Source organism: Diospyros lotus, chromosome 7 (genome assembly GCF_014633365.1).
Source record: "Diospyros lotus cultivar Yz01 chromosome 7, ASM1463336v1, whole genome shotgun sequence".
Classification (NCBI taxonomy): Eukaryota; Viridiplantae; Streptophyta; class Magnoliopsida; order Ericales; family Ebenaceae; genus Diospyros; species Diospyros lotus.
Window position 1 is genome coordinate 30,226,699 of NC_068344.1, and position 8,925 is coordinate 30,235,623.

Here is an 8,925-nt window from a genome sequence, read left to right on the forward strand (position 1 = left end):
GACGGACCTGCAACGGCAAGGAACGAGCTCCGACGATCAATTCTTTTTTTTTTTTAGGCAAATACATCATTTCTACTGCTAATGATTAAATAATTTTCTTGCCATTTGTATGAAGGTTTTGCATGGGACAGACAATTTGAAGATAAATTAAATTGCAATGCCACCTCTTATCGTTAAAAAGTAGGAATAGGAAAGGGGGAAGGGTTAAAAAAGAAAAAGATAATAGAGTGGGAGTTTATTTTATTTATCTCTTGGGAAAAGAGAAAGAGAAAGAGAGCGCAATTCAGCCATTCGGGCACTGTGGGTTTGAAAGTCACAAAATAGAGCAAAAAGGCAGCTATTATTAATTAAGGGGAAGCCATTGGGGCACAAGATCAGATGATATATCCCAATTTTTTTTTGATAAAATAAATAATATTTCGATTCACAATCCCATTATTTTAACATTATTACAATTTCACATCAAAATTTTGCCGAAATTGGAAAAGCTAGCGGCCGGCCGCTTCTCTTTGAATCTTGATGTCGGAGATAAAAAGTTGAAATAAATTAACAAAAGAAATAAAAAGCCCAAGTTGGCATCTCAAAAAGATGATTTTGCTTTGCCAGTTGCCAAAGCATGAAGAAGAAGACGAAGAAGAAGCATCTGCTCTCTCTCTCTCTCTCTCTCTCTCTCTCTAAATTGGACCACCTTATGGTTTAATATACAGGTTCATATTAAATCATTTTTTTTTGGGTACTTGACAAGTATAACATCCTTATATATAATTTTTTTACTTAGATAATGTGATAGTGATAATTTGAAAACTATATATAAAGTATTGCGACAGATTTATTTTTTTTGCTTTCAAATTTAAATTAAATATATAAATCACCCACAAACTGAAACAGCCCATTTGCTTTTGTGAATGAATTATTACTATATGCTTTCAAATTAATTATTAGTCACCCACCTAACTTTACCAATTGCAAATGGGCTGTGTTTGTGGGTGAGATATACTTGTCAGGTTTTGCCTCTTTGCTTGCTTGCATTCCATCCTTTGAATGGTATAAATAGTTATGAGTGAGTCATCATTTTATTATAATTACTGTTAATTTTATTATTATATTAAAATTTAAATTCGTTATTGGCATATTGAGCGGAACCCACCCTTGGTTTTAGACTTTGTTGGGGCAAGAGAGCCATGCAGAACAAAGCAGGCCCATTATTTTTTAAAAATTAAAATATTTCGTTTAATTTTAATACAATTACAAAGTTGTCTTGATTTTTTATTATCTTAGCCAAAAAATAATAAATAAGATCATATATAATACACTTTTTTTTTGTATTGAATAATACCCTGAATTGTTTTTATTGTATTTAATATTGACCAATAAAAAGTTATAAGGTACATATAACGTGAGAAATTGCAAATAATATGCTAACATAAAATTGTACATGCTAAATTTATATGTTAACATATTTATTTAAAAATATATTTTTTTAATTAATGGCCCAAACAGTAGTGCCTATTGGGCCCCAGGGCCCTTGGCTAACACAGCCCAAGCTAGGTCCAGTTTGGACCTCTAGTCATATTATTATTATTATTATTTTCATGTTCGTGTTTTTAAATAATATTTGTAACATCTCGCTCGAGCGATAGAAAGATTCGGAACAATTTCTCCTGATGGGCCTACACGAACTTCTCAGGGGAGTCACTCATCTCTGGATTACCCCAGGTCAAGCACGCTTAACTTGGGGATTCTTTGCCAACATTCAGCCCAAAAGATATCCAGTTGGTGTTGTTTCCTTTCTTACACTATCCTCAATATATACTAATTTCTCTGGGCTCTGGGCCCTCGGGATATTACAATATTGATGTGATTATAATTAATATGAATTAATGGTACATTACATTACATTAACTGCCGTTGTTTAGATAGTTAAGCAGGATGTTACTTTACACCTAAACGTTGGTAGTAGAATACATGCATGAGACGCCGGCATAGGTTCCAGTTGCCAATTATTCCCTGGAATTTCCGCTTTTGAGAAAATTAAAGATAATTAATTACATGCCTTTTATTAGGCATGTCTCCTTAATTTCTCATCATCAAATTATCAAAATTTTGGATGTTCATTTAAATTTTTAATTAACTCCTGATCAATTATTTTCTTTTTTTAAATTAATTAATTAGTGGTAGTCTCAAATGTTTTATATATATACACACAGCATATATAAATTAATATTAGGATCATCAACAAGAAGTAAGGTTGGTATTGTTCAAATCAAAGTAGATATATAAATCTAGAAGCTGCTGCATGCTCATGCATCAGAATCGTATTCCTGAACCCTATGTGTCATCTTTGCATATTATGGGACCTTGCACGTACATAGTCATCGCTATATACATGAATATATATATATATATATGTGGAGATTCGAAGAATATTGGAACATTGTGGTGGCAGCCAATTGGATGCATGGTCCCCCATGGGAATGCTGCCAACCATATAGAAACCCATAATTGTACGATCTCAACTTAATATAGACGCAAGAGATTTCAATTGTCTTTTCTACATATATAGGGGATTCATCATAAGGAGCGAGTCTACATATAAATTATTATATTTACTTACTTAATATATATACATGTAAATTTATTCAGTGTACACTCAAAAATAAAATTAATTGTACGTAGAATTTTCAATCGATCGTTGCCTTAAAAAAGAAATCATGATATTAGTAGCCATAGTTAATTATTTGATGCAAAGAGAATAAGAAATCAAGACGACGTTGGTTACAGATTCTCTATCGTCGTCTAAAAAAGAAATCGTGCATGACGTTTGTAGCCACAGCTATTTGATGCAAAGAGAATGGATGAATGAGAATATATATATATATAGAACATTAATGTCAATAGGCAGCCTGCTTGGCCAATATTAATTGTTTTCGAAGTTCAACAAAACAAATGGGCTTTGGCATATATATCTAACCCAATATTCCCAAAGGGATCCTGTTAATTGTGCTGCTGCATCATCTCCTACAACTCGATCAGCCTAAATTCGACATATAGTCGTGTAGTGTGTATCTTCCACAAAAATTCGTCGTATTTTATTTTAATCAATTTAATTAGTTTGATGGTGTGACATCGTACCTGTGCATGTGCGCACACGTGTATGCGTTCTTGCTGCACACCACTTTATTTTTATATAGAGTTCTTTTACCAGGTTAGACACGTTAACAGATAAACTTATAAAATAAGAGTTAAAAGACTAAAATGCCCTTATCCACATTGCATTGAAAAAAGTGCAATACAACATAAACGAGAACATTTTAGTCTTTTATCTCCCATTTTATAAGTCCGTCTGTCAATCTGTCTGATTCTCAAGAATTTTCATTTTATATATTTTGGTTAGGATAATACTATTTGTACAAAAATACATTCACATGTGGGTTTACAGAATGATATTCTCGCGATAAATTGAAGATTTATCGCGAGAATGTCGCGACTTCTCTTCTCTTCTCTACTTTCATCTCTCTCTCTCTCTCTCCCCCCCCTTTCCTCTTCAGCCGCTACTACTACCTTTGCCTCGCCACCCGTCGTTGCCTCTCCTGGCCAACAGCCAACTCCTCGCCCCTTGCCTCTCGCCTCTCTCTTAGCCCGTCGCTGCCTCGAGAGAGGCGAGGCGATGATTAGACAAGCAAGAGGCGGTCGTCGACAATCGGCCAAGCGAGGCACGGTAGGGGTCGGTGGGTGGTGCTGAAGGGGGAGGAGAAGAGAGAGAGAGGAAAGGATGAGAGAGAGATGATGAAAAGAGGTAAAATAGTCATTGAAATAAGAAAGAGGGGGACAAAATAGGCTTTTCATCTTACCTGTAAATCTATCTGGAAGTAAGCTTCTGTACAAATAGCATGACCCTTTCGATTAACCCAAAAGCTCTTATTGTATAAAGCAACAATTTTGTATAAAGCTCTTATTGTTTGAGTTGAGTTTATACTTTCATTGAGATAGCTAGGTGATTCTTAACGTAGATGCTAGGTGATTGTTAACGTAGATGCTTCATCTATAACACTAATTTTTAAATACATGTTCTTTTTTTTTTTCCTAAATATGTGAGTTTATGCCATTTTAATTAAATTAACTTTATACCTCCCCTCCTATATTGTAAGCTTGAATCTTTCTTTATATGCTCTTTGTTTGGCTTCAATCGATGTGTTTTTAATTATTAAAAACATTAATGATGCTTGAGATTGAGTACTATGAATCTGTCTCAGGTCAAATATCTATCAGAAGGGGCAGAGTTAAATATTTTGACATAATCTTCAACACTCAAATCGATCAACTAAGGAGGTGGGTGTGTAAAATATAAGATGAACCGATTATTTTAACAAGCATTTGGTATGAGGTAAGTTTTTAAATTCTTAAAATTTATAATTTCTGAAAATCTTTTTAGAAAATTTTGATTTCCAAGATTTATGTAATTTTATGTTTAGTTAAATTTAAACATTTTCATAAATGTTGAGTATTTTTTTCTAGAAATCTTACATTCCTATGGTTGGTTTAAATGTAACATTCTTGAAAATTTATATTTTTTTTTCAAAATTACCATAATTTGATTTTTTATTTAAAAACAATAAATTTCTTTTACTATATAAAATATTGGAACCCACATCTTTAGGAAGTCAAAAAAATGTCATTTTTTTATACATTATGTATATATATGCGTGTGTATATATATAATATATATGTTTGTATGAATATTTATTTTAATATATATAATATTTTATAATAAATAATATAAATATATTATAATATATATACATATATATAATATATTTGTATGGAGCTATAAAAAGATAATGGGTATTTTAGTCTCTTTTTTTTTGTTAAAAATATTTCTAAATTCATGAAAAACTTAGATTCTCAACCCTTCTATAAAAATCTCTGAGTAAATTGCTTAAAAATTATTTTCATAAATCCTATTTTTCAAAAAAAAAATTTATAAAAAAATTATAATGGGAATATAGATTCTCAACCTAATATTTTTAAGAATTTTAAAATTTTTCGAATATGAAACTCCCAGCGTAAAAAACTAAAACCTTTATATAAACTAATTAAGTTAAATCTTGACTAGGTAAAATATCTAGAGTTATTATTGAGATTTTTCGGGGTTGACGAGATAATGGTATATCTATCGGCTCAATCTTAAATCCCCAGGGATTTGGATACATTAGCTGTCCTTGATGAGACTGGATAAGAGGAGGCACATGCCCTCTTCTTGTTGGCTTCCTTAAAGACACATGTCAGGTTAATATTGGTCTTCCTTGAGGGTAAGTGGATAATTTCACATCCTTAAGAGTGTTCCCTTATCACTTGTCCTTACTCCTCAAGCTGAGCTGCACGTTTGATTTAGGGAGTAGCTAAGTTACATTTAATGGTCCAACTCTTCCTCTCCCGGTGGCAGTGCCCCGCATTTAGAGTTATGGGAATTGCATTTTGGCAGCTCTTGTTCTTTCACGTGTCTTTTTAGCTCTCATCGACTCATGAGAGGGTGTGCTCGAGGTTTAGAGCATGGCGCGCAGTTGCTTTTCCTATTCTTTATAAACTACCCTATCTTGCCTTCAGTGTAGTTTAATTGTATCTCAAAGATCTTTGAGGAGTGCTTGGATAGCTTGGTCTGCTCAGGTCGTAAGGCATGTCTTCCTTTTGAGCTCAACTCCCCATTTTCATCTTCAGTCAGTCTTATTCGCTTATCTCAGCCAGTTTCCCTTTTTTCCTTTTAACTTTTTGTAGCTTGGTCAACCCTTGAGCATGTCTTCTAGTGACTCCCAAAATAGGAGGCCTAGCTTGACTTCTAACAGTAGATATCTTTCTGATAAACCCTTAAAAAGACCACAGGTGGGAGACACAGAGGTGTAGTTGTCTTCCCTTCCTATTGAGCACGAGGCCATGACTTTCAGGCTCGAGGAATCCAAGTGAGCTTCCAAGGAGGAAGATATAGAAATTGAATTCGAGGTGCTTCCAAAGTACCTCACGAATGACAACTTAGTGTTGAAGACATTTGGGCCTAATTAGGCAAAAGGTTCCATCTTCCTTAGAAGGGCTGTTCATGTAGTATTCCCAAGGGGTTGAGTGCTCACCAAGAATCTGCAAGTAGCCTGATAGTGTACGAGCATGTACTCAAGGCAGGCCTCCAATATTTCGCCTAAGCTGAGCTTATACCAAAGGTCTTTTCCTTGCTCAGTATGTGCCTTGCGCAACTCACCCCGAATGGCCAGAGGAACTTGATTTCCTTCATCAATCATTGTCGAGTTAAAGGTGTTCGATCTCCTCGATGTTTTATTCTTCCTAAAAATGTTCTAAGTCTCTCTGATCAATAAGGTTGTTAAAAATACCGTACACTCAAGGGGGAGGGTTGAATTAAGTGTTTTTGAACTTTTCTTGATTTCAAAGAATTTTGTATAAAACAGTTTGATGAACTTTTTCAAAACATGAACATTGATACATTAAATATAACATTCTCAGTAAATTATATATAATAAGTGTAAAATAAATTTAATATAAGAAGATTGATCATTTTAAAGTTTTATAAAGTTGTTGTTGTGAGCATTAAAATTGATAACAAACTTACTAAAAAATAATCCTCGCTGATAGTAGAATTTAAACTACTTTTGAATATGTCTGTTGTGAGTTATGTATATATATACAAGAGACATAAATTTTTACAACTTTCATCATTCTTAAAATCTCCATTCAACGCATACAATTTTATGATTTTATGTGTCGAAGACCCCTAAATGATTCAAATCACATGCAAAATTGGAATTGAGATAAAATCGGGATTTTAATGGGTAAAATGGTAAAATCCCATGGGTAATATCGCATAAAATCAAGATTTTATTTATGTTTTAAATTTTAAACACCATGTTTTGATGTAAACTAACAATTAATTTGTGATAACTTTAAAATTGTATAAATTATGCAAATTAACAATTGATTTATGATAACTTTAACCATGTTTTGATTATGGATGGATGAATGATGATAAATGGTGGACTTAATATTTAAAAATTATATATGATTTAGTATTTTTAAAATTGATAAATGAAGTAATTTCGAAATAGGTACATGTATTTTATTTATAATAAGGAATAATTAAGTTATTAAATAATATTAATTTATTTTTTATAAAATTATGTTATTATAAATATATATTTACAAAAATTAAAATGCATTTTTAATGGTCTCTAAAATCAGTGGCGAAGCCAAAAAATTTAGGCAGGGTGGGCAAAAATTAAACTCTAAACTCTAAATTCTGTCTATAATTAAATAATATAAAAAAATTAAAAATAATATAATATTAAAATATATATATCAATAAATTATACAATCGACATATTTTCATATTTTAATAATGTCGCATAACAACATCATTATCAATTTTATTAAATATCTATTTTTCAATATACACAACTAAGTTGTCGTTCAATCATTAATCTCCAATTTGATTGTGCAGCCGAGTCTTGATAAACTTAATAACAGACTATCATTCAATCATTGATCCTCAATTCAATTACATAGTCGAATCTAGACAAACTTCATGATAGAAAATATATTTTTTGCCATAGTTTCAAATATGTAATTGACAAATTTGTAATAAAAAATGAAAAAAATTAATCCCTTTAATTAAAACGTAATTAAAGAAATGGTTAACATGTATAAAAGAAAAGTGAGTCAAATTTTCATATATCTTATTTTTAATTTTCGGGCAATACTGAAAAAAGTACTGGTAGTTGCTACAGGCCATCATAATCGATGGTTTTCGACGATCAAAGACAATCACTCGACACCCTTATTCCCATCGACCAACATATCTCTAAAACCAATAAAATTTAACGATCAAATTTCATAAATCTAAACTTAAACTTTTGGCCAAATCACTACAAAAAAATTGGCATTTAGCAGCGGTTTTTTTGCATTTAGCGGGAATTTTGAAAATCGCCCCTAAGTCAGCCGTCGCAGAGCGTTTAGCGACGATTTTCAGCAACTGCTAGAATAACCGTCACTAATTATATTTTTTGTAGCGATTTAAAAAATCGTCGCAAAATAAGTGATTTAGCGGCAATTTTGAAATCGCTACAAAAAAATTAAAAAAAATTAAATTTTTAATTTTAGCTGCGGTTTCAAAACCATCTCGAAAATTAATAAAAAAAATTAAATTTTTAATTTTAGCAACGGTTTCAAAACTGTCGCGAAAATTAATAAAAAAATTAAAATTTTAATTTTAGTGAATGTTCAAAATCGCTGCAAAAATTAAAAATTTAATTTTTTAATTACCAGGCCTGCGCGCAAGCACCTGGCCCGCGCCACGTGGCGATGCTGGAAATTAAATCCCAACGTCTTTCCTTCTCCAAGTTTCGAACCCATGATCTCAAATACGCACGCGCACGCCCGAACCGCCTGATCTGCAAAACCCTCTTCACATATTTGCACATATATATATTATATACTAATCTAGTAACTAATTTTCAGAATTATATTTTATATTTTATAATATATATTAAAAACATTTATTAATTGATTATTTTTTAAAAGAATAATGGAATAAATTAATTGAGTTAAATTAAATAAATTAATTGATTAAAAATAAAAAGAAGATTTTATATATTTTTAAAAAATTATTCAAATTTTATATATTAAAATTTTGTTAAATTTATTTTTATTTTTTTAAATTAAATTTTTAATGAATTTTGCTATTAATTTAAATTCAATTTTAAATTTATTTTTAAGATTTTATATTTGTTTTTATTAATTTAATTTTTAATTATTTTCTTAAGCAAAATTTAATTTTTTTAATGAATTTTGTGGCGGTTTATAAAAATCGCCGCAAATGTTAATTTAATTTTAATTTTAAATTATTTAATTTTTTGAATTTAGCCACGATTT